This window comes from Aotus nancymaae, unplaced genomic scaffold, assembly GCF_030222135.1.
Source record: "Aotus nancymaae isolate 86718 unplaced genomic scaffold, 86718_ANA_hifiasm-v0.15.2.pri h1tg000041l, whole genome shotgun sequence".
NCBI classification, from domain to species: Eukaryota; Metazoa; Chordata; class Mammalia; order Primates; family Aotidae; genus Aotus; species Aotus nancymaae.
Window position 1 is genome coordinate 24139996 of NW_026988455.1, and position 25134 is coordinate 24165129.

Consider the following 25134-nt stretch of genomic DNA (forward strand, 5'->3'; position numbering starts at 1 on the left):
ACAGTGTTCCTGCTGCTCTTCTTATCTTTCACTCAGAAAGTAGTTTGTGTATGGAGTGCTCCCCTGCCCCTCTGAGCCCCTGACTCATTATTTTGCTTTCTTAAGGCTCCTGCCACTCATTTCTCTCTTTTCCTCTGACCCATGCACACTTACACCTCGCCCATTCCTTGATTTATAGAATTTCAACTTTACAAGTATTCTATACTTAGGCCTATTTGTCTATGTAAGTTCTTTTTACACTTTTTTACTAAAATCAATCTTTGTAAGACAATGGTATGTTCTGTGATCCTCTGACAGACAAATCCCTGGGCTGGCCCCTACTCCTGTTGAAGTGGCCAGTTTCGAGGATGTTGGGAGCTAGGATGGGTGTGAGAGGTGGGAGGTGCCATGCACATTGAAGAGCACTCCCGACTGGCACAGGTTCTGGTTTGGATTCTCTTTTGCTCTGTCACTTGCAGCATTATGTTCCCACCAACCCGAATGGAAAGGGTTAAGAGATTGGTACTGTTAGCACTTTGAATTAATGCACTGTTTCTGCGGCTGGGGGAGCTCCTGTCTGGAAGCTGGGGATGCTCAAGTCACCCTCGGTCCAGAGCCACATGGAAGGGGGAGGAAGCCAGGTCCTCTCATCACCCAGAGCCATGTGATCCTAGAAGGAATCAAGGGAAGAATGGAATGTAAGTAAGGAGGTGCTGGAATGCCAGAGTAGTTATGGACCGACCTTAGGAACTCAAGAACACCCCTCTTTTTAGTCTCAAACTAAGTCTTTTGAGGCCGCCAATGATTTTTTCCTTGGAAACTTCAGAAATACTCATTAAAGGATTCCAGCATTGCTCAGTATTATCTATTTCGGAAGAGAATGTCTTCTCACCTAATTTTACTTCATCAGATGGAAACAAACCACAGATGGCAAACAGATCTTAGTTTACTTTTTTGTTGAACACTTTGAAGATTACAAATTTAAACCATGGCTGATAGAATTCTCTTAAATTTCTGGGACTGTTAAATGTTTGAGAAGAAACTTTACAAAGTTGGCAAATGAAGCAGTTTATTCACATAATTTTATGACGGAAAGAATTACTACATTGAGAAGCTGAGGCAGGAGGATTGCCTGAGCTCAGGAGTTTGAGACCAACCTGGGCAACACGGTGAAACCTTGTCTCTACTAAAAATACAAAAAATTAGCAGGGTATGGTGGTGTGCACCTGTAATCCCAGCTACTCGGGAGGCTGAGGCAGAGGAATCACTTGAACCCAGGAGGTGGGGGCTGCAGTGAGCCGGGATTGTGCCACTGCACTCCAGCCTGTACAACAGAGTGAGACTCTGTCTCCAAAAACAAAAAAACAAAAATTACAGAATTTGCTATTTAAGATAAAGCAAATATCTAGTCTGGACTTGTTTCACCTCCCCACTGGAAAGCACAACCACAAACTCTGTAAATAACATAAGAAACAACCAAAGTTGAGCTCAGAAAGATGACAAGAGAAAGGTGAACTGGTTTGTGAGCCTGGGACTAGAAAATGCAGTGGCAGAGTGTCTTACAGCCTTCACTCAATAGAAGCAGGCCATAACACCCAGCATTTCCGATACTCAGCCTAGCTATGGAAGGCAGCCTAGATAGGCTTATTCTTCCCTCAAATCAGACAGAGTCCTGCATCAACACCAGGCGAGCCAAGCAACCATCAAACAATCAATTGGAACTCTACTGACCATAGGCCACCAGGGGAGTTGCTCTTTTCCTTTAACACCGGGGCGGAGACATCCCACCATCCACCTTGGGGCACTAGTAATGGGTATCCTGCCCCTACATGTGCCTGACCCCCGCAGGCAGGAGGCATCCTGCCACAGCAAGGGCCTTGACTGGGAGCCCTCATTGTCTCCACCGGCTGCCAATGTCCCTCTTCCATAGTGACCCAGCTTCATCTGCATTCTCAGACAACACCTAAAGTGCCTGGTAGGAGCCCAACAGCATGAAATGTACCCTCAGTCCACATTAGTACCACTAGGGCTCTGCAAATTAGACTGCCACAAAAGTAGGCCAGAACCTGTGTTCTATGCCTAAACAAGTTCAAAACGAAAATAAAGAAAATGCTTAAATATTGACTTTAGTTGCTGGGCACAGTGGCCCATGCCTGTAATCCCAGCACTTTGGGAGTCCAAGGTGGGCAGGTCACCTGAGGTCAGGAGTTTGAGACCAGCCTGGCCAACATGGTGAAACCTCGTCTCTACTAATAATACAAAACTCAGCCAGGCATGGTGGCATGCACCTGTAGTCCTAGCTACTTGGGGGCTGAGGCACAAGAAGCACTTGAATCCAGAGGCAGAGGTTGCAATGAGCCGAGATTGTGCCATTGCCCTCCAGCCTGGTGACAAGAGTGAAACTCCGTCTCAAATATATATATATATATACACACACATACATATATATACACACACATGTATATAGACTTTATTAATAAATAAAATAATTTAACAGAACCCATGGTCTCCTAAATAATGGGTGAAATGTCCAGCTTACAATTAAAAAATCATCCATCATACCAAGAACCAAGAACATAACAAATTTTAATAAGAAAAGATAATCTACTGCTGCCAGCACTGAGACAAATCAGATGTTAGGATTATCAGCCAAAAAGTTTAAAGCAACAATCATAATAGTGACTCAGCAAGCAATTATAAATTCTCTTGAAAAACTTAAAAGATAGAAAATCTCATAAAACATATGAATCAAAAAAATAAATGGAAATTGTAGAACTGACAAATACAATAGCAGAAATAAAACACTCTCTGAGTAGGGTAAACAGTAGAGTGGAGATGACAGAGGACAGAATCGGTGAACTTGAGGACAGATCAACAGAATTTACCCAATCTTAACAGAGAGAATATAGACTCAGAAAATGAACAGAGACTCCCCAACCTGTGTGATTATAACAAATGGGATAGCATTTGTGTCATTGGAATCCCAGAAGGAGATGAGAAAGAGAGTAGACACAAAAGTGTAGTTGAAGGAATAGTGGCTGTAAATATCCAGATTTGGTGAAATACATAAATCCACAGGCTTAAGAAGCTGAGCAACCCACAGATAGCAAAAACCCAAATAAACTCATACCAAGATATACTATAATTAAACTTCTGAAAACAGAAGGCAAAAAAAAAAACACCTCTATTTTAAAATTGCAAAAATTATACTCTTTTAACATTCTCACCACAAAAAATACTAAGTTGGTGAGGGGATGGATGCTAATTCATTTGATTGGATCTTTCTGTAATGTATACATAAATCAAAACATCCCATTGTACTCCACAAAAACACACATTTTTTTTTTTACCCATTAGACATAGATAATAATAGAAAACAGCCAGAGAGAAATGACACATTATATATAAAGGAACAAACACCAATTCAAAAGACAGAGAATTTTTCATCTGAAACCATGGAGGCCAGAAGGAAATGGCACTGCATTTTTCAAGCACTGAAAAGAAAAAGAGAACTGTCAATCATGACTTCTATATGAAAATCTCCCCAGAAATGATAAGGGAAATAAAGACATTCCCAGAAGAAAGAAAACCAAAATATTGTGTTGTTAGCAGGCGTACCCTTAAAGCATGGTTAAAGGCAGCTCTTCATACAGAAAGACCAAGTAAAGGAAGGAATCTTGGACCATCAAGAAGGAAGAAAGACCAGTGGGAAGGGCAGACCATGAGTAAAAGTGATGAAATGCTGACACCAGTAGACTCTGATGTCACATGTATATTTTAATATTTAGACCAGTCACCAAGGCAGTGACACAACACGATATACTCAAAAAACACAAGCTATTCTCAAAAACACAAAACGAAAACCTAAACGAATTTGTTTCTTTTTTGCCACAGAAGCAAAAAAAAAAAAAAAAAAAAAAAAAAAAATTAAAAACAGAAGAAATGAACAGAAAATTGTTATACTTTATATTAACACTGGCACGGTTTGGCAGTGTCCTCACCTAAATCTCATCTTTAATTGTAGCTCCCATAATTCCCACATATTGTGGGAGGAACCCAGTTGGAGGTAACTGAATCATGGGGATGGGTTTTTCTTCTGCTGTTCTCATGACAGTGAATAAGTCTCATGAGATCTGATGGTTTTATAAAGAGGAGTTTCCCTGCACATGCTCTCTTGCTGGTCACCACGTAAGATGTGACTTTGCTCCTTATTTGCCTTCAGCCATGATTGTGAGGCCTCCCCACCCATGTGGAACTGTGAGTCCATCAAACCTCTTTTTTAAATAAATTACCCAGTCTTGGATATGTCTTTATTAGCAGTGAAAAACCCCATCTCTACTAAAACTAAAAAATTAAGCAAAATTAAGCAAAAGAAATAATGATAGGCCTGATATTAGGGCCTTAACTACAAAAATCCAAGTGAAATCTGAGAATCCTGATTGTTGTGTTCTGACCTAAGACCATTTGGCTGTTCCCAAATGTCACATTATTTGGCGAAAATACTGACAGCCTCTGAATATTAGTGGTGGTCAGGAATCTTGCCTCTTCTCCCAACTCTTCTTACCAGGGGTTGTATGGAAAGCAGGTCTCAGACTGAACTCATACAGACATTTATTAGCTCAGTGTATGAACCAACTGATACAGAATTCATCATAAGACTTGATCCCTTAAGCTTCTATGCTGCTGTATCCTTTTAAGGCTTCTGGGAAGTACATTGAGTATAGAAGAATTCACAACCATCGTGGCAAGGAGGGAACAGCTGGTCTTTCAAGTGAATCAAGTGAAGGATGAAACAGATTTCTATATCCTGAGCGCCACTCCAAAGTAGAGAGACTACTGGGTTTACTGGATGGTTTTATTCCATTCATGCATAGGTGAAGGCACCTTTGCCAGTCTTCCAACCAATCATATGTAATTATGCCACTTATTTCATCAAAAAAAAATTACCCAATAGTCCTAGCACTGATCAATGGACTTGCTACTGCTAATTCTGAAGGTAATATTTAAAGACTTGCCTTAGTTGTTTCTGGAAAACTGATTCCAAATTATTGTCTAAATTAAGGTAGTTAGGATTCCTCATTAGTGTTCTCCAAATGGTAATTAAAAGTCCTGGGAGTTTAGATCAATGTTCACATAACCACACACACACACACATCACACGCACACACACACTCCATTCTAAAAACTTAAGGATTTTTAAAGTAAATTACCGACGGTACTTTAGTTTACTTTTTTTTATTTTTACTTTATTTTTTTGTCTATTGACAAGAAAGCCCAGTGTTGTATTCTTAACCACTACTGATCATCAAACATTAATGTTTTTATTCTTAGAAAATTAGATGTACAAATAATCCCACACTTTCTGCATGTGTTACATCAGGCAGGTCATTTAATCTTTTTTTGGACCCTAATTTCTAAATCTGCAAAGTGGGGTTAATAATGAGAGTTATCTACTTTTAAGAGTGGTTGCCTGACCTCATGAGATAAGATGAGTCAAGGCACTATGGAAGCCATATGAGCAACAGGCGTGAGGAAGGAAGGCATCATTAGTTGTTTGCATCTTGAAGACAGAACGCTCAGGAGGGAAAGTCTGCAGGATTCCTCATCTGGAAAAACTCCCTGCTGCCTAAAGGAGCACAAAGCACCCTCAAACTCCACACACCCAAACCAACCCCAAAGGCACATTGTTATTCATAAGTGAAAGGTCCTGGATGTGGGTGGATGAAAGTTGAATGCTTTCCCAAGTCAAAAAAGAATATTTGATTCCATTGCCTCACACTGTGGCATGAATAAGAATATTTCCTAGCAGGATAATGCTTTCCTGTCTTCTCCAAGCCGTAAGTTCTTCTGTCACTGGCAAATTAAAACTTCTGAACTGTGAGTTCTTTTATCACTCCAGTCAAAATTCAAAAATTTGGGAGCCCACTGAATTAGATGGAATGCTTGGAGTTGTAAGTAACAGGGAAATTCTAGAAAAATTGACTTAGTTGAAAAATAGATTGTCTTGGACCCATAAGGTCCAGGTGGGCTGACTCAACAGCCTTGAAAATAACCTGACCACTTTCTGCTCTGCCATCCACAGAGAAGAGCTAAGAGAGCAGGCACCCGTATGTGATGGAGTATTATTGGCCAATAAGGTTGTCATTGAAAAAGACCACCTAACAACATGGAAAAAACTTTGAGATGCTAGGAGAAAGACACAGAGGATAAAAATGTACATAAATAAGATTGGACTTGTCTTTAAAAACAAAAAAAAAAAAGCAAAAGCTTGCTTCAAAAAAATTGGAAGAAAATGAACCAAAAATTAACAAGAGCTGTATTTAGGTTTTCTTTGCTCTTTTTCCCTACTTTTCAGTACTTTTTAAAGTTTTCTTTAAGGACTTTCAAGGTGAAAAGAATTTTATTTTAAAATTTAAAATGAAATAAAGGGATGTTCAGGTCTCCCTGGGAAATTCCTGGTGAACAAACACTGCTATGCCATGGGTCATAGAGTTTTGTATCTCTGTGACCCTGATTGAAGACTGAGTCTCCTTTCCATTTGTGGGATATTTCCACTATAATTAACCTAAGAGAGTAGATTCGGCTAATGGCTAATCAAATTTTTGCCTGATAATGATAGAAAGCTCATTATCTCATCCCATCAGGATACTATTTATCCCAGCATTTCTGCACTTTCTTTTTAATGACCTATTTTGGAGTAGATCAAACTTACAGAAAAGTTACCAGAATATTATTTTTAAAAATCCCATTTCTCCTACGATGGCTTAAATTTTACCACCATTTTCACCATCACACTTTCTCTGTATCCATCATAATCACAAATCACTCATATTTTTTTGGAACCATTTGTGAGCATGCCACAGACACCCCTAGATACTGCAGTGTGGTTTCCCCCTAAGACACTCTCCTACATCCACACCGCACAACTCCTCTAATTGAGAAACCCACACCAATACGTTTGCATCCAACCCACAGACACCATTCACATTGTCCCAGCATTCCCAGCACCATCTCTACTCCTTTCTGGCCCATAATTCAATCCAGGCTTGCACGCCATATGCAGTTGTCCTGTCTTTTCAATCTCCTTCAATGTGGAGCAGTTCCTTGCCCCTTCTCTGTCTCTCGTGCCCTTGGTAGTTTTAGAGAAACTGAGGCATGATGTGTCCTCACAATAGACTCAGGCCAGGTCTCCCTGATGGAAACAATGCAATGCTCAATGCCCACGATGCGGGCCCTTCCCACTCCTGCAGAGGGTCGCCTTCGTCACCTCAGAGTATGCCAGTCCCCTCCACAGCAAAGTCAGCATTTCTCCTTTGCAATTGATTATTATGTTGTGGATGATGCACTGAGACTACAACTCTACCCTTTTCTCATCAACTCCCACTCACTAGCCACAACACCTAGTAATGACTCCTGACTGAATCACCACCCTTTTGGTGATTTCCAAGTGATAATTTTCTAATTGTATCATTCCTTTTGCATGCATTTGTCAACATTCTACTTTAAGGGAGAGGCTTCTCTTTTTTCCATGTATTCATTCATTTATATCAGAGTGAACTTGTGGGGACCTGTTTCCTTCAATAGGCTATAGTCTACTTCTATGATAATTTATCTTGATGCCCAAATTGGCCAAGATGTGACCAGTAGAGACCCCCACAACCTGAATCCTGTATCTTTTAAACACAACTCCATCATTAAAAAGCTCTGAAAAACCCCTCAGCAGTTTTATTCTTGTTCTCTAGAAAGTGAAAAGTACTCACATCATAGATGATCAACTCTCTAGACTTCTTTTTTTAAACAGGAAAGATTGAAAAGGGGATTGGGGCCAATAAACCACTGGTTTTTCTAACTTACACTTTCAGGATCTCAATCGCCAAAAGGTACTTCTCATTAATGTAGGATTTGGAGGATTGGAGATCTAAACCTGCTCATTAAGGAGGCTACCAGATTCCTCTGGTAGACCAGCTGTCCACCTGTAAGTAGGCTGCCCAATGTAACCTGCAGGTCATTCCAGGCCCAGATAGAGCAAATGACCAGCCCTGATACGGATGATGTACAGGGTATCATTGTCGGAAGACACTCAGAAGATCCACCTCTTTCCCGCTCACAATGTCCATGCCAAGCATAGCACCTGGCAGTATATGGACAGCAGTCTTCCCCTTGAAGGCTGTTCTCTAGCTCTTTTTAAACTTTGTAGTAGCAAAATTGATCACACCCAAATATACACACTACCAAAAGAACATTTTTTTTTTTGAGACAGAGTCTTGCTCTGTTGCCCAGGGTGGAGTGGAGTGCAGTGGTGCACAATCTCAGCTCGCTGCAGCTTCTGCCTTCTGGGTGTAAGCCATTCTCCTGCCTCAGCCCCCCAAGTAGCTGGGATTACAGGTGCTTGCCACCACACCCAGTTAATTTTTATATTTTTAGTAGAGATGAGGTTTCGCCATATTGGCCAGGCTGGTCTTGAACTCCTGATCTCAAGTGATCCACCCACCTCGGCCTTCCAAAGTGCTGGGATTCCAGGCACAAGCCACCATACCCAGACCCAAAAGAATACTAATCAAGGCTCAAATTAGTTAATGCATTCAAAAAATATTTTTGAGTTTGATCTTTTTCAAGCATTGTTCTGGGTACTGGAGATAGATGGGTGAACAAATCAAAGTCCTTGTCTTTGTGGAGATCAGAAGACAAAATGACCATTTAAAAAACTGAGCAAGTTCACACACAGATGATGAGTGGTGATATGTAAGTAGAAAAACTAAATGGGGTGAAGGGGATAAGACAGCTGAGTGTGTGAGTTTGTGGGATGTGGTGGGGTGCTTGCTACCAAAGCTATCAGAGCACCAGGGAAGGTTCTGCTGAGGCAGTGCCATTTAAGGAGAGACTGGAAGGACTTGAGATCAACTGGTGGAAGAATCTTCCAGGGAGACGCATCAGCAAGGGTGAAGTTCTGGAAGCAAGCTTGGATCTCATGTGCCCAAGGATCAGAGAGGGGCCAACGGACTGGGAGAATTGAGTGAGGGCGCAAGTAGCTGGACATGAGTTGGAAGCAGTAACAGGGCCAAGCACGGATTGTCCTGGAGGCCACTTTGTGGGTTTTGGCTTTTACTCAGAGTGAAATGGAGCATCATGAGAAAGCCTTGGGGCAGAGGTTAATGTGTTCTGACTTAGGCTTTAAAAGACTGTCTTTGGAGATTGTATTGAGAATGGTCTGTAGAAGGGCCAGGGCAGGAATTGGGATGCCAATTAGGAGCTGTAGAACTAATCCCAGCAAGAGGTGGTGGCGCCTTGGACCAGGATTTTGACACAAAGGTGGTGACAAATGGTCAGATTCGGTGTATATTTCCAGAGGAGACCCAAAGGCTTTGCTAATGCTTTGGAGGTGGGATATGAGAGAAAGACAAGCCTTGATGTGTGTTTGCCTCAGTTACTGAAAGGAGGGAGTAGCAGTTCCCTAAGATGATGTCACTGCAGGATAATCAGATGAATGAATGGGATCAGTCTAGATGGGCTAAGCTTGAGGCCCCAGCAGACTTCCTGGTGGAGCTATCAAGGAGAGAGGTCAGGCTGTAAATAAAGATTTGGGCATCAGAAGCATAAGTTGGTGAGAAAAGCTGTGAGCCCAGAAGCGAGGACCTAGGGAGTGAGGGTGAACAGAGGAGAAAAAGAACCTCTGAGGGAAGCTCTGGATCATTGAGAGCGGTTTCTGAGAGAGGAGAGCTGTGCACAGGAAAAAGGGAGGGATGCCTCAAGCACAGAGCGGTCGGCACCATCATACGATGTGACAGGTCAAGCCCATAGCAGTCAGGACTTAGACACTGGGTTCAGCAAAGTGGAGGTCACAGACAACCTTGGCAAGAAGAGTCTGGTGATGAGGTGGAGACAAAGCCCAGATGGAGTTGGCATAAAAGATAGAGAAAAAAAAGAAGGAGAGAAAAAATGGAAACAACAAATATAAACGACATTCAACAAAATTCAGGAAATGTTTCCCAGTCCTTCCCCAAAACACTGTCAGGAAGGTGAGCTCCACTTCCTACCTGGCTCTCAGAGTAGGGAGCCACCTTCCCATCTGCTGACAGACACAGCCTTCTCTTTGGATAAAAGAAAGAAAAAGCCTAGATGAGGAGGCTGGCTGCTGCTGCTGCCGCACAGAGCTGGGGTGTGTGTGCCAACGGCCTGCGGAGAGAGATGCTTGGTTACTATTAGCCCGAGTTAAAAACACAGAATTTTAAATGGTGATTAGGAAGACTGCAGCAAGTCCTGAAGTTTCCATATTGACCAATTACATATAATCTCCTTTTGAATTTTGAAAACAAGTTGCTATTAATGGTAGGCACATTCCTCCATGGCCATTGCTGACCTGTCACATGTGAGGAGGCCACTGCAGCCACGCTTTCTGTCCTCCACCCTTTGCCTTTGCCTTTAAGACAGGCTCTCGCTGGAGCTTAGCCAAGCCTGTCAGTTTGGAGAGGAAAACCAGAAACTAGCCAAGAATTCTGTCCTTCAGAAAGTATTGCATCCTCACACTTCAGCTCGAGCTCATGCAGAATGCTGCCCCTCTGCTGAGAAGCCGTCCATTTATCTGAAATGTGATTAGCTGACGTCACCCTGATGTCAAAGAGAGCAAGTCAGGGCAGGGCTTCACTGGACTTTCCAAAGACACGTTTGACCCCACTAGAGGGAGGTCAGACCAAGGGGCAAAAAGAGAGAGGGGGACAGAAAGCACACATACCCGTACGCACAAGTGGGGTTAGGTCCAGAGGATTTTAAGTGTAGTTCAGATATGCAAATTAACTTGAATGGAAGGAAGCATCACCCATGGTAAGATGGGAGATCCCCTAAGAACCTGCTCAGCTGGGCCTGGAAGGCAGCTTTGCCATGTCGGTGAAGACACAAGAGCAGAGGCAGGCAGCCCTCTGGCAAAATGGGAGGTTCTGTGGATGTCATGTAGACATGTTGAGTTACTGAGACAGAACTGAAAACCAGGATTTGGGAACATCCGAGGTGATCATATGGCTGGCTTTCCCAGGACCACCCATTTCCCCTCTGCCCACTCCCACCTTTCAGTCTGTCCTCACCTCCTGAGACTCACTAGCATCAGGTGCAGTGGTCAGTCCCGGAGTGACAGTCACGGAGTCCTTGGAACGCCACCCTTTGGGGCAGGGTGAGCCTGACGGGCTGCTTCACGCTGTGCTCACCCAGTCTGGGTGCCTGTTGACAGCACTCTCAGCGATGGCCGCTTTGTATGACTCCTGAACCATAGGGTTGTTCTTGATCTCAATTGTCAGTGATTTTTTTTTCTTTGGTTTCTTAAGAAAGATCCGGGAATGAACAGAAAAATCAAACCACGAGTTGTACTTTTAGTATTATTTACTGGCTTGAGTTTCTAGGATCTCTGTTTCATAGTCTTTTTCTAGAGGGCAGCACATCTCTATTAGATTTTAAGCTCACTTTAGATGGAGAGAACCCCTTGCATCTCCTGGTGCTAACAGAATCCCAGAGTCAAAACCACTCAGATGTGGGGGGCAGGGAGTTGACTGATAAATGATACAACATCTCCCTTTGCAAAAATTTTATTCTCCCAGGTAATCATTTCAGTGAAATATGCCCACGTTCCCCATATCTGCTCACCTCCACGTTTCCAGCATTTCTGTAGTGTATAACGTATGCACAAGCCGTCTCACTATCAAGTTTTGTTTGGCGCGTTAGCAGAAATTATTGCACGACATTATATGCAGTATTCAGAGCACAGACTTCGGGTTCTACCACCAGCCAGGCTCAGTCTGCAAAACCCACTGGCTGTATCCACACACAAGATGTGGCGGTATGTGATAGTGTGTGAATTAGACCCCACCATTTCTCTTATCTCATCGTAACCCTCAATTTGCTTGATTTGATGTTGACATGAAAACTACCACTTTCTGTATTTCCAGGGGCTTTGTGAGGCCATTTGCTCCCTGGTGCTCTAGAAACTGACAGGTTAGCCATTGGTAGAATCTCCCTGTTCACTATTCAGTTGGTGACTGCACCTCACAAGTCATTCCCAACACCATAAAATAAGAGGGGATGTCATCCCACATTCCAAGTGGCCATCATTTCCTCTCTTATTCCACCTGAAATAGAGGTCAATTACCATGCCCAGGCTCTGCTGTGGATCCCTCTGTCCTTGGTCCTGCAGCCCCAGGCTACCTGCAGGGCTGGCGGATGGGGAAGGATGTTCTTTTTGCTGTCTGCATCCTGTTTCTCTGAGCGCTGCCCAGCAGCATTTCTCCCTGCTGGCATAGACCTAGTTGCAGCTCTGGGTATGTCTTATTCTCCTTCTTTCTTAATTACAGAGCCTTAGTCCTGTAGGAGTTGGCATGTATGAAATTGAAACAATATTTTCCAGCCTTCTTTGCAGATAAAAGCAGTCATGTGACTAAGCATGACCAGTAATAAGTATGGGGATTCTATGACTATTTCCCTCTTATTACTACAAAGGAGACTTCTGCTGGCACTGGCCTTTTCCCTTTGCCGTTCCTCCTTCCTTGAGGGGGCATGGGCTGCGGAGAGGGTTCAACCATCTTGAGGCTCTCTGCTGACATCCTGGAGCCACACCCTTACCCTGAGCAACCTACCCCTGGACTTCATGATATGCAAGAGAAAAATAAGATCTACGATTTAAGCTGGTACCTTTGAGTCTGCTACTAGGATCTGCGTGGAGCCCTTGCATGATACAAACCATCCATGCCATCCTGCCCCACAGTCAGAGGACCAGATCCCCTTGGGACACTCACATCTCTCTTCAGTTGGTTGGGCTGGGACTTGCTCTGGCTGCTGGGCAGACTCCTGGCTTATGGTGCTCTGCTAACTTCCGTGTCCCTTCACATGAAGTGGCAGGCACCACTGGGGCCTCTTATGTACCTTCTGAGAGCTGTGCAGCGACAGTACTCAGGGTCCCCAGGGCTCCCAGAGGCTCCTTGTCTGCCTCCTCCCAGGATGGCAACTCCAGCAGGGCCTGAGGACTCACCACCACAAGTCTCCAGGTTGACAAGTGCCTCCGTTACTACTAGTGACTACTTCCTAGAGGCATTTGTGGTGCAAGGCTTAAAATTAAGGTTTTTGTGCTGCCTTGACCTCTGGCAAAATTGGGAGGTCCTCAAATGGCCTAACTGCAAGTTCTTCCTTCTTCTCTGGTCCCATGGATAAGACCTCCCAGCCAAACAACCTTCCCATCAAATGGTAGGTGACCTGAATAGCAGGTTTTAGTTCTCTGCCAGCCTGAAGAATTATTACAAAAACCAATCACAGCCTCACCCTGGAGCCAGGAGGCAGCTCTCCATCCTGTTACTATAAAGCTTGCCTCCCACAGTCCTTGGTTGTTCATGCTGTTCCCAAGTGCAGCCCCCAAGTGGCCCCACACGGCCTGTGGCATCCTCCTCCCTGGGCTTGATTCTACATGCTGTCCATCTGACCTGCCCAGCACTGGGTGTGCTGTATTTGTCCATCTGCCTAACCCAATGGAGGGAATCTCTCCCTCACCGACTGATTGAGAAGGAGGTGATTAAAACTGAATCCCTCTTCACTTCCCCATGGGAGGGAAAGTCTCTCCCACCTCTGCTATCTACACGGACCAGCGACGCCCCTCCCATGCTGCCTCTTTTGCCTGGGGAGAGGTCGGAGTCCAGGACAACAGGCCAGTCCTGCCTCCTCCAGGGACCGCACAGAGGACCCTGGTCACTGGCAGCTCACTGGAGAACGTGGTGAATGTGGGACCTTCCACCTTTAGTTGTAGCAGGAAAAGCCCCTTCTAGAGAAGAGAAACAGCCTCTCACTGAAGTGAGAAAAGGAACTTAGGGGAGACATACAGGGCTGCAGGTCAGGACGGGGATGTGAAATGACAGCGGCCACTTTGAAGCTCTCCCTCCTCCATTGTCTTCTTTTGTAAAAATATCAAGCCCAGCAAATCTCCTATTTGGGAGAGAAAATAAAAGAATTAGGGAAAAGTAAAGAGGAAAATAGCATGTGAAGGACCCCTTGCCGTCTCCCATTCTTCAGCCATCAATCAGACAACTGACGCTATGACTATTTCCAAACTTGAGTCATCTTTCTGTTATAAAAAGATGGGTCACAGACCTGGTTTGGAATTTTCACTATTAACAACATTATTTGTTGTGTCAGCAAAGCAGTCAAATTGTGTTCATAGTCATCGGTTTGTTCTCTGAGTCTAATTTGAAAGCCGTGAAAACACAAAAGTACTTTGAATCCCTAATTAGGTACCTCTGGGCAGGCATTCCCCAATGAAGCTACCTTTTGATGGAAACCATCCGCACAAAAACATTGTTCACTGCTGGTGGCCATTAATGCCTCTTTATCCTCCTGTCAGTTTGTGACAACAGGGATAGCCTCTTCCTGCCCCCAGATCCACTGTAAATCCAGTTGCAGCCTGGGTCTCATCCTCAAAACAAGAATGAGCCAAGCCAACCATGCCAGCAAGGGATAAGCACTCCCTCGGGCGTTTTGCTGGGATTTAAAAAGGAGAGTGCATCTTGCAGACCACACAGCAGAAGGAAGCTGCACTTGCTCAGCCAGTGGTCGGGGTCTTCCCCTCCACTCTTCCCTTCTAGCGGCTGCCCCTCTGCTGTACTCCTCCTTCACTGACACGTTTTATAAAGTCTCCTCTATTGTCCTGGGCAGTCTAGTCCAGGGTCCAACCTGCCATGACCTTCACAGTCAAGATAATACATAAGATGAAGCTTCACAAATCCTCTTTGATGAGCAGCCGTCCGATTCTGGTCTGCCCTGGTCCTGGGGGAAGACTCCTGTTTCCCAGGCGGCCTATTGCAAAGACTCACTGAACGATGCAGAGATGACAGGAGTCTGGAAAGGGGGCCTCCTGCTGGCAGATAGAACATGTGATTTGGCTCCTTGCGCATACACATGGAGGCAGCGTCCTGTTTTCAGCGGCAATATCGTCTTGCAAGCCCCACTTACTGTGTTTTTCCCACACATGAGAAAATAGGCCAGACAGTCTTTTGGATAATTGTCTTCTTTCATGCCTCTTCTGTTGCTTCTCACTGCCTGCCGCCTTTGCCCCTCAGCTGTGCCCTGTCTCCATCCCACTCACAGTTTCCACCTGTCCTCATTTCTTCTCCTTTTTGGGACACATTGAAAATAAGGCCCCACTGTGACTCAGCTAGCAGTTTTGCCCTTGGGCCAACCCAACTTCAGCGTATAGGTGATATAGTCATCACTCGACAGCTAGGGAGGGCTCATAAGAGTTTACCTCACATTATCACGGGAGGTGTCAACTGAGCATCTGAATAAGACAGAATGCTGAACTAGAAGGAATTCCCCGTCATTTGGAGAGAAATCCATTCAAAGAGAAATTCATTCAACATCTGGCTGTCAACCATCTGGACAGTTCTAAGGAGTAAGGGAGTCTGTTATTGCCGGTGCTCCAGGAGAAAGACCAGGCTCAGAGAATGATGGAAAGTGGATACTTCATGCCGGGAACCTGTGAGGCTGTGAACCAAAGATAGTTGCTCTTAGCACTAAAGCTACTTATTTAAAAAAGAAAAAAAAAAAAAAAACAGTAGGCATAGCCGCCCGGCTCTGAGCAATGTGGAAAAGTGCAATGGTTATTATTCTCACCATCTATCAGGGTCACCTAAGAACTATGACTGTGAGTATTGATTATTAACAGTTGCTAATATCTCCGAAAGAGAGACAAACTGTCATTCTGTGCCTCTTGCGAAATGGACACAAACCTCTAGGATATATTCTTGATAAAAATTGGAACCTGAAGGAAATGAAGCCTCTAGATCTGACTAGATCGATCTAATTGGATCTAACTACCAACTAGCAGGAAATACAGGGGACAGAGGAACATGATAATGACAACATCTGTATGTAAAACCCAAAAGAAAGCATGATTCAACCTGAGAGGATAAATGACCTGTCATCTCAACAAGCATATGCAGAGACACACAGAGAGGAGAACTATAGATTAACAATGCGAGAGCCTTATTTGAATTTTGATTCAACAAACAACCTATAAAATACTATTTTATTTTACCCAGAGAACTAGACATTGACTAGATTTCTATAGTATTAAGGAATGATTATTAAATTTTTTAGGTGCAATAATGGTACTGTGTTTATGTTTCTTAAAAAATTGCTTTACATTTTAGAGCGATATTCTGATATGTTTAAGATGAAATGCTAAGAATTTCGAGATTGGCTTCAAAATAAGGACTGGGGGGAGAGCAGAGTGAGGGTGAAAATAGGATGGCTAAGAAAACAGTGATGTTCCGGTATAAGTGTGTCCCATGCAACATTGTATTTTTATTAAAAAGTCATCCATTTTTTATCTGAAATTCAAACTTAACTGAATGCCCTGCATTTTTATTTGCTAAATCTGGCAGCGCTAGGTACAACACACTTGATTGTATTGTTCTCTCTACTGTTTTGTATAATTCAAGTAAATAAATGGAGTGAAAGTTAAAAAAAAAAAAGCCTCCTCCAACCCCATCCCTGGAGATCTGGAGTCATGGGAGTGGGGGTTCTTTGGAAGCTGAGGCAGGGGGAGTGGTGAATATGCTTCTTTCTTTAGTCGGCACCCCCTGTGGTTCTGATGCAGACAGTTGTAGGTTTTTCTCGGGGACACTGGCTGAGTGAGATGGACACAGGCCTGTAATTTTAGGCTTGGGGGCCAGCTCTATGGTTTTGGGACAAATTACTTATCAGCTCTTGAGCCCCCATGGAGATAATAGTAATAAAAATAAAAATGGCCATTTATGAGGTCTTTTGAGGAGTAAGTGAAATTAAAAGATCTGAACTGTAAAGCAGCATCCAAATGGTAATTCGTAATCAATACATGTAAAAGTGTGAAGTGTACCATCGTCATTTTCTGAAGTGTAGTTTGGGACATAGTATTTGCCTTCCAACGTTAAATGTAGGCCCAAAAAACTTAATTATCAATATCAAAAAGAGAAAAGCTGTGGTTGAGAAAGATGTTACAAATTGAGAAATAAAACCATTTCCTAACAATTAGGAAACATAAAGAGGACAAAAGCAAGTTTTGAAATAAAAGTGTGAATCATAGGTCTTTGTTAAAAGGCAGGAATCCTTTTATTAAATACTTTGCAGCCGGGTGCGGTGGCTCATGCCTGTAATTCAAGCACTTTGGGAGGCCGAGGCAGGCAGATCACGAGGTCAAGAAATCAAGACCATCCAGGCTAACATGGTGAAACCCCTTCTCTACTAAAAATATACAAAAAATTAGCCGGGCATGGTGGAACGTGCCTGTAGTCCCAGCTATGCAGGAGGCTGAGGCAGAAGAACTGCTTGAACCCGGGAGGTAGAGGTTGCAGTGAGCCAAGATCGTGCCACTGTACTCCAGCCTGGGCAAGAGTAAGATTCCATCACAAAATAAATAAATACCTTGCACTTATCCAGGAAGAGCTGAGCATGTTGCACAGCAAATCAAGCATGACCCTGAGGTTTCGTCTACACCGCTCTCCACCCTTCCCTGAGAACTCCAAATGAGGAGTCCATGGGCTGAAAGTTAGGGAACGTGGGCTCTAGAGTTTAACCGTAACTTCCTAAAGTCAGAGCTCTCTAAGCCTCAGGTTCCTTGTGTGTAAACTGGAGATGAAACGTGGTTTCCTTCAAGGATTGGAGCATCCAGTGGACAAATTCAAGTGAGCAATGTCAGGAACGATGGTCATTTTCCACCTTCTTGGAGGAAACTCACAAGGGTGCCATCCTGGTGGGTGGCATCCATGCCCCTGGGAAACAGCATCCAGGCCCAGGGCCGAAGGGAGCAGGACATGGAAGAGGGGTGGACTCACAGTCCAGCAGAAGCCTCTGATCTCTATGCTGGAGAGGGTGTGGAGAAATAGGAATGCTTCTACAGTGTTAGTGGGAGTGTGAATCAGTTCAACCACTGTGGAAGACAGTGTGGCAATCCCTTAAGGATCTAAAACTAGAAATAACATTTGACCCAGCAATCCCATTACTGGGTATATACCCAAATCATTCTACTATAAAGACATATGCACACGTACATTTACTGCGGCACTGTTCACAAGAACAAAGACTTGGAACCAACCCAAATGCCCATCAGTGATAGACTGGATAAAGAAAATGTGGCACATATACAGCATGGAATACTATGCAGTCACAAAAAGGATGAGTTCATGTCCTTTGCAGGGACATGGATGAAGCTGGAAACCATCATTCTCAGCAAACTAACACAGGAACAGAAAACCAGACACTGCACCTTCTTACTCATTACTGGGAGTGGAACAATGAGAACACAGGGACACAGAAAGGGGAACATCACACACCTGGGCCTGTCAGAGGGTGGGGGTGTAGTGGAGGGATAGCATTAGGAAAAATACCTAATGTAGATCATGGGTTGATGGGTGCAGCAAACCACCATGGCAGGTGTATACCTATGTAACAAACCTGCACTTTCTGCACTTTACACCAGAACTTAAAGTATAATTTTAAAAAAGAAAGAAAAAAAATATTAGAGACCTAAGGAGTGGGGGGAGAAGAAGCCTCTGATCCCTCATTTATCTCACATCGTGTGGCCGGGGAGATAGGTTCAAAAGAAGCCTGATGACGAATATTCTCAATGACACCAGATATTAAGAGGCACAAGGTTGGGACTTCCCTTTCCCCATGTTCTACTCCCCTATTTGTCTTTTATTCTTCCTCTTCAAGATGGATCTTGACATCACTTTAGTGAGTGTCCTTTTTGTGAAAATACATGTATTGAGAGACAGGAGACATGAGCAATTGGCAGTGGCCCTGTGTGTGTCAGCCCCTGCCTAGGGACAGAGCAAGGGTCAGCGCTGCTCATGGCCGGACAGCGGGGAGGTTTTCATACAGGCTTCAAGTCTACATGTGGATGCGAACAACTGCATCATCTTGCTCTCCTCTTTCTACCATCCAGCTTCCCCGCGATGAAGTGTGCAGAACTCACTGCTGCAGGTCGGACCACACCGTCACTATCACCACAATGGCTGTGCCTGTTCCCAGGACTCTGCAGAGGTTGATCCCTGAGATAAGGAGGTGTGCAGCCCCCGCCTGTTCCAGGAGCTCTGAGGTGTTAGCTGCCCGTTTCCTTCCCAAGGAGAGTGGTGTGAACCCCACAAAAGACTTCTCTCCCCAGTTCTCACTTCCTGGTGCTTAGAGCCAGACTTGCTTCACACACCACCACCACCACCACTACCCAGGCTCTGAGGTCAGAACTGCAGGACTGGCCCCTCCTTACTGACTTGAAGGCAGGCCTGAGAGGTCTCCCAGGGTCTCACTAGTGAGCCGCCTGCAGCCTGGGCCCCTGCCCCAGCCAGGGCTCTTCCTCCCCAGCTTCTCACCGACTCAGTGGGCCGGGCTGGGGATCTTAAAGGGCATTTTAAGAACAGGAAATGATCATGCATCCGGTTGAACTCGCCTGCTGTCCTTTTTGGCTGCTCCTAATTCTACCTTCCGGCCTCAGAGTTTGCCTCCTGGGGTTTGTTTCTCTGTGCTCAATATTTTCTGCACAATGACCTGGATTTCATTATGTGAGGCTCAGAGGGCTCTGGCCCCTAATAGTGGGGGAGAAAGAAAGCGAAAAAACACACAAGGACCCTGGTGGAGTTGCTGAATAGAGTAATTACGACAATCCTCAAATGCTGAAAAAGAATCAGAGAGAGACACAGGAAGAGAAAATAGAACAGGAGCTGCCATGGTTGCCTTGATATTATCTCAAAGGATGGGCAGGAACCATCATGCCGTGGGGAGGGTGTGGAGGAGGGTGCAGAGCAGTCTGGCTTGAGGGAGACCATGGCAGGTCGAGATTCAGCTCTTTGGAAATTAGGAAAGGCCACAGCTAAGGACACGCATTGTTAGACTTTTCCCAAAAAATTTCCAAGAAAAAGTAGTGCCTCCTTTGGTTTTAGAGTAATAAGCGGATAGCCATCAACAGTTATAGCCTTTTAAAATATGAAGGCTCCCTTGCCAAAAATGCTCATCAAGCAAGAAGTCTCTGTTGCAATAAAGATGGTGCCATGATTTTACTCCTTGGCTCTCCTGAGACTGAAGTTAAACAAATATGCAGCTTGGCCAAAGACCATCTGAGTCACTCCTTCCATGTAGGCACGCTAAAGTCTTAGCAGTAAGTTATCAACTCTCTTTTTTTAAAGTACAAACAAAATATTATTTCAGGAGGAGAAATTTCAGGAAGGATTTCATTTATTTCTTTCTGTTTTCTGTGGGTGTCTTTGTCTATCCTAGACTATTTAATTGGGGTCATTATCTCAAGCAGTGAGATGAAAAAGGGTGGGGTGGGCAAGATGGGGAAATCACAATGGTTCCTTGAGTGTGTGATGTGGCTCTCCTCGACACCTCCTTCTCGACTGCCTCATGGACCCAGTTAAAAATCAAGCACTGCGGACCCAAGCTTACTGTTTGGAGCTGTTAAATACTTTGAGGGCATTACAGTTGAAAAAGGTCAAGAGCCAATTATTAAGTAATTCAATCTCCAGAAGAGACCCTAGAGTAACAAGTGTCTGGATATTAAAACAAATTTAACTCTGAATTCAACTAAACTCTTGTTTGTCAAGGAAACGCGTGCCACTACAAGAGCCAATAATTAGTTGTGTGCCTGTCAACAAATAATCCCCCAAACTGTTTGGAAATGAATAAATATGGTAGGATTGAAACCACACAATTTAATACCACAATTCCATTTCAGCCATGACCAAACTCACAATATACTGAATTTCCTACCCACAAACTATATTATTTTAGCAATATTAAGGTGGGACTTTTCATGCAAAAATGAGTCAGATTTTATAAGCTCAACAGATATAATTCCCGTAAAACCAATCATGTTTACCCCTTGATGGTTGCTCTCTGTTGGTGATCAAAAGCCAACTTGGTGAAAATCAGGGGAGGATTCCACTTTCTGTTCTGCTGTTGGCCTACTCCTAAACAATTTTCTGTATTTAAGTTTCAACTCAGCAAAAATCATTGCATGCCTGTCAAATACCAGATCTCTGGCAAGGAGGCAGGCTGCAAAGGCATATAAATGGAAGGGTGTCCTGAAGATAAGTATTCTCACATTGTGTATTCAGTCCTCAGGAGACCTGGATAAGGGAGTAATTAATTCTGCCTGAGGAGAATTAAAGAGGAGGTTAAAGACAGTACCATAGAAGGGTCATGTGAAGAATTGAGGCAGTGGGTGATGAGAAATTCTGCTAAAGTATCATTGTGAAAAAAGTGAAATTAAAAATAGCACATTCGACTTTTACATAATGTAAAAAACTAAGTGCAGAAGAGGAAATTATGTTACTATAACTGGTGAAGTGATTCATGGCTCTCTTTAAACATCCATCACTATGTTTACCAATGAAATTCACTCAAAAATTTAGTAAACTGAAAGCCCTATTTCCTTAACTTATGTGAAAAAAACTACAGTCAACATCTGAGATCTCTTGCCCCTGAAAAACCACCATTAAATGAGTAATTCTATTTTTAGGAAATTTTAAATAACAATGTCAATTATTTTAATGATTGTAGAACTATTCAGATTATCTATGTCATCTCAAGTAGTTTCTTGTAGTTTTTGAGAAAGAAATTTCTTTCCTTTAAGTTATCAGATTTATAAACACAAAGTTGTTCATAGTATTCCTTTATTATCTTTTGAATGACTGTGGGATCTGTGGCGACATATCACGTGTCATTCCTGACATTGACGATTTGTGTCTTCTCTCTTTTTGTTATTCTTGCTAGAGACATCAACTTTATTGATTTTTCAAGAAGCCAGTTTTATTTCATTAATTTTCTTTATTGTTTTCCTATTTTCAATTTCAAAGTAACTTTCTTGTTTCCTTCAGCTTCCTTTGAGTTTATTTTACTTTCCCTTTTTAAGCTTTTTGAGTTAGAAACATTACTGATTCTAGAGATTTTATTTCTAATGTAATCATTAATTGCTAAAAATTTTCTTCTCAGTACTTTTTCAGCTGTATTCTATATAGTTTCATGTGTTGTGTTTTCATTTTCATTTATCATTCAGTTCTATTTTTAAATTTTTGCCTTCAAGACTTATTCTTTGACCCATGAATAAATAGAAGTGTGTTATTTTATTTGCAAGTATTTAGAAATTTTCATGTTACCTGTCATTGACCTCTAGTTTGATTCTATTGTGGTCAGAGAACACACTGTATTATTTCAATTTTTTAAAATTTGTTGTTACTTGCTTTATGAACCAGAATAAAGTCAGTCTTGGTGAATGTTCCATGGATGCTTGAACAAAACGCATATTATGCAGCTGTGTGTGGAATGTTGTGTATGTGCCAATTTGATCCTGTTGGTTGATTGTGTTAATCAGATCGTCTATATGCATGCTGATTTTCAGTTTATCATTTTACCAGTTGCTGAGAGGAAGAAGTTGAAGTCTCCAGCTGTAACTGTGGATTTGTCTATTTCTCCTTTCAGCTCCATCATTTTTCTTTCATGTTTCTTATTATTTGTATACAGATGTAGGTTTGTTATGTCTTTCTGGTGGATTGATCTTTCCATCTCTATGTAATGTCCCCTTTGTGTTTAGTCATGTTCTTTGCTCTGAAGTCTACATTATTAGATATTAATTTAGCAACTCCTGCTTTTTTAAATTAATGTTTGCATTGAATATCTTTTGCAATCCTTTACTTTCACCCTACTTATGTCATTGAATTTGAGGTGAGTTTCTTGTCAACAGGATATAATTGGAGGGTGTGTGTGTGTGTATGTATGTGTGAGTTTACCTACTTGGTCAATCTCTACTTTTTGATTGGTGTATTTAGAACATTTATATTTAAAGTAATCATTGATACATTAGGAGTTTTATTATTTGCTTTCTGGAACTTGGAACATTCATCATGATAAACAATATTTTGTGTCATAAGACCTACTTTATTAACTTAAAAGAACAACATTTATACAAAGTATGTGCTCAGCCCACAATGTAATTAAACTAGAAATTGATAATAGAAAGACAGCTGGAAAATTCTTATTATTTGGAAGTTAAGCAACACACTTCTAAATAACACATAAGTCAAATAAGAAGTCAACTAAGAAATTTACAATATTTTGAAGTAAAAGAAAGTGAAAATAGGACATATCAAAATTTGTGACATTCAGTGAAAGCAGTACTTGGAAGGATTTTATATCATTGAATACATATATTAGAAAAGGGCGAAAATCTAAAATCAATTTTTAGATTTTAGGAGACTAAAGAAAAAAGAACAATTAAAATCTAAAGCAAGCAGAAAAGGATATAATAAAAATTAGGATAGAAATCAAGGAAATTAAACTTCAATAGAATCTAGTTTGATTCAATTGTAGTCAGAGAACACACTGTATTATTTCAATTTTTTAAAAGTTGTTGTTACTTGCTTACAATACAATCCAGCAATCATACTCCCAGGTATTTACCCAACCAATTAAAAAAGTTATGCTTATATTAAACCTGCATGTGAATGTTTATTCATAATCACCAGAAACTGATAGCAACCAAGATGTCCTTTATTAGGTAAGTGGATAAACAAACTATGGCACATCCATAAAATGGAATATTATTCAGTAATAAAAATAAATGAGCTATTAAGTCACAAAAAGACATATATGTATCTTAAATGCATGTTGATAAATGAAAGGAGCCAATTTGAAAAAGCTACTTGCTGTGTGATTCTAATTATATGACATTCTGAATAAAGTAAAACTAAAAAGATGATGCAAAGAGCAGACTCTGACAACGGTTCAAAGGAGAAGAAAGGGTAGAATAAATGAGCACGTAGTTTTTTGGGGTGGTAAAATCATTCTGCATGGTTGTGTAATGGTGGATACATGATATTACGCATTCGCCAAAACCTGTAGGACTTTATAACACAAAATTCTGTGTGCAAAGTTTAATGTCTGCAAATTTCTACAAAATCACTTAGAAAGTTGGGAGAATTCCAGGTGGAATGTCAAACATGACAAAAACAATCTAACTGTATTACAAATATATGTAACAATCTCCTTGAAGAGGGTGAAGGAGAAATGTACTGAGTTAAGTTAACTTTGGAAATTAGTGGTTCTGGTAAGGCAAAAGAAAGTGTTCATAAGCCCTATACTCTAGTTGATAAAGTTGTTTTCCACGAGAATATGGATTGGCAATTCTGATTCTGCTACATGTGTGTCCTGGAATTGAAGTAAATGAATGGTGGATGGTGGGAGCCAGATTTCTCACTATTGGAGGAAGAAGTTCCAGATAAGCAAATGGAGGAGGCTGGAATGGTCTATGTAGTAAGGTTTTAGAATTGGAGACCTCAATATGAATTCATGTTTAGCTTGTTGTAAATACAATGTTATATATGGAAATATTTATAGATATGTGTATATATACACAGGTTAGTATACATGGAAATATTTTTTTCTCTGCCAGCTGAGTGAACCCAGAAGCAATGATACCCCAGTAACAATGAGCACACCAACGCCCAGATCTTGATCTCTAATATCATTCTCCAACAAAAGGTGCCAAGACTTCTTGGAAAAACGAATGATTTCTGGACTAGGGTAGGAAATATACAAGACGAACATGGAGTATCTTACAGTCAGAACAAAAAGAAAAAGTACTCAAAACAAATGGACAAAAGGAACTTCACAATGACCAGGTTATGTAAAAAAGAGCAAACTGAAAGAGCTCCCAATGGCCAAAACTGGAAAGATTTGAGCAATAAAATAAATTAAATGCTGCATTATAACTGAAAGTATTAAATAAATATCCATGAACTCATGCTGATATAAATAAGTGAATGGATAAATAAATAAGTGGGGGAAGAATAAACAAGTCTCTCATGTAGACTTCCAAATAATTTATGTAGTTACTCCATCCTCAAGGAAGTGGAATAAACCACAGCTTATTCATTCCTTCTAACACTGGTGGGCATTTAGGTTTTATCAGGTTTTTCACATTACTATGCTACTAGGAACATGTCTCCTGCCTATGTAAGAGTTTTTTTCTAGGGTACATTCTTTGGGGTGAAATTTCTGTGCTATGTAGTGAACATGTGTTCAACTTTACTAGGTAATACCAAATGTATTCCAAATAGTTACACCAATTCTTTATACCTTCAGCTATGTCAGAGAGTTCCCAGT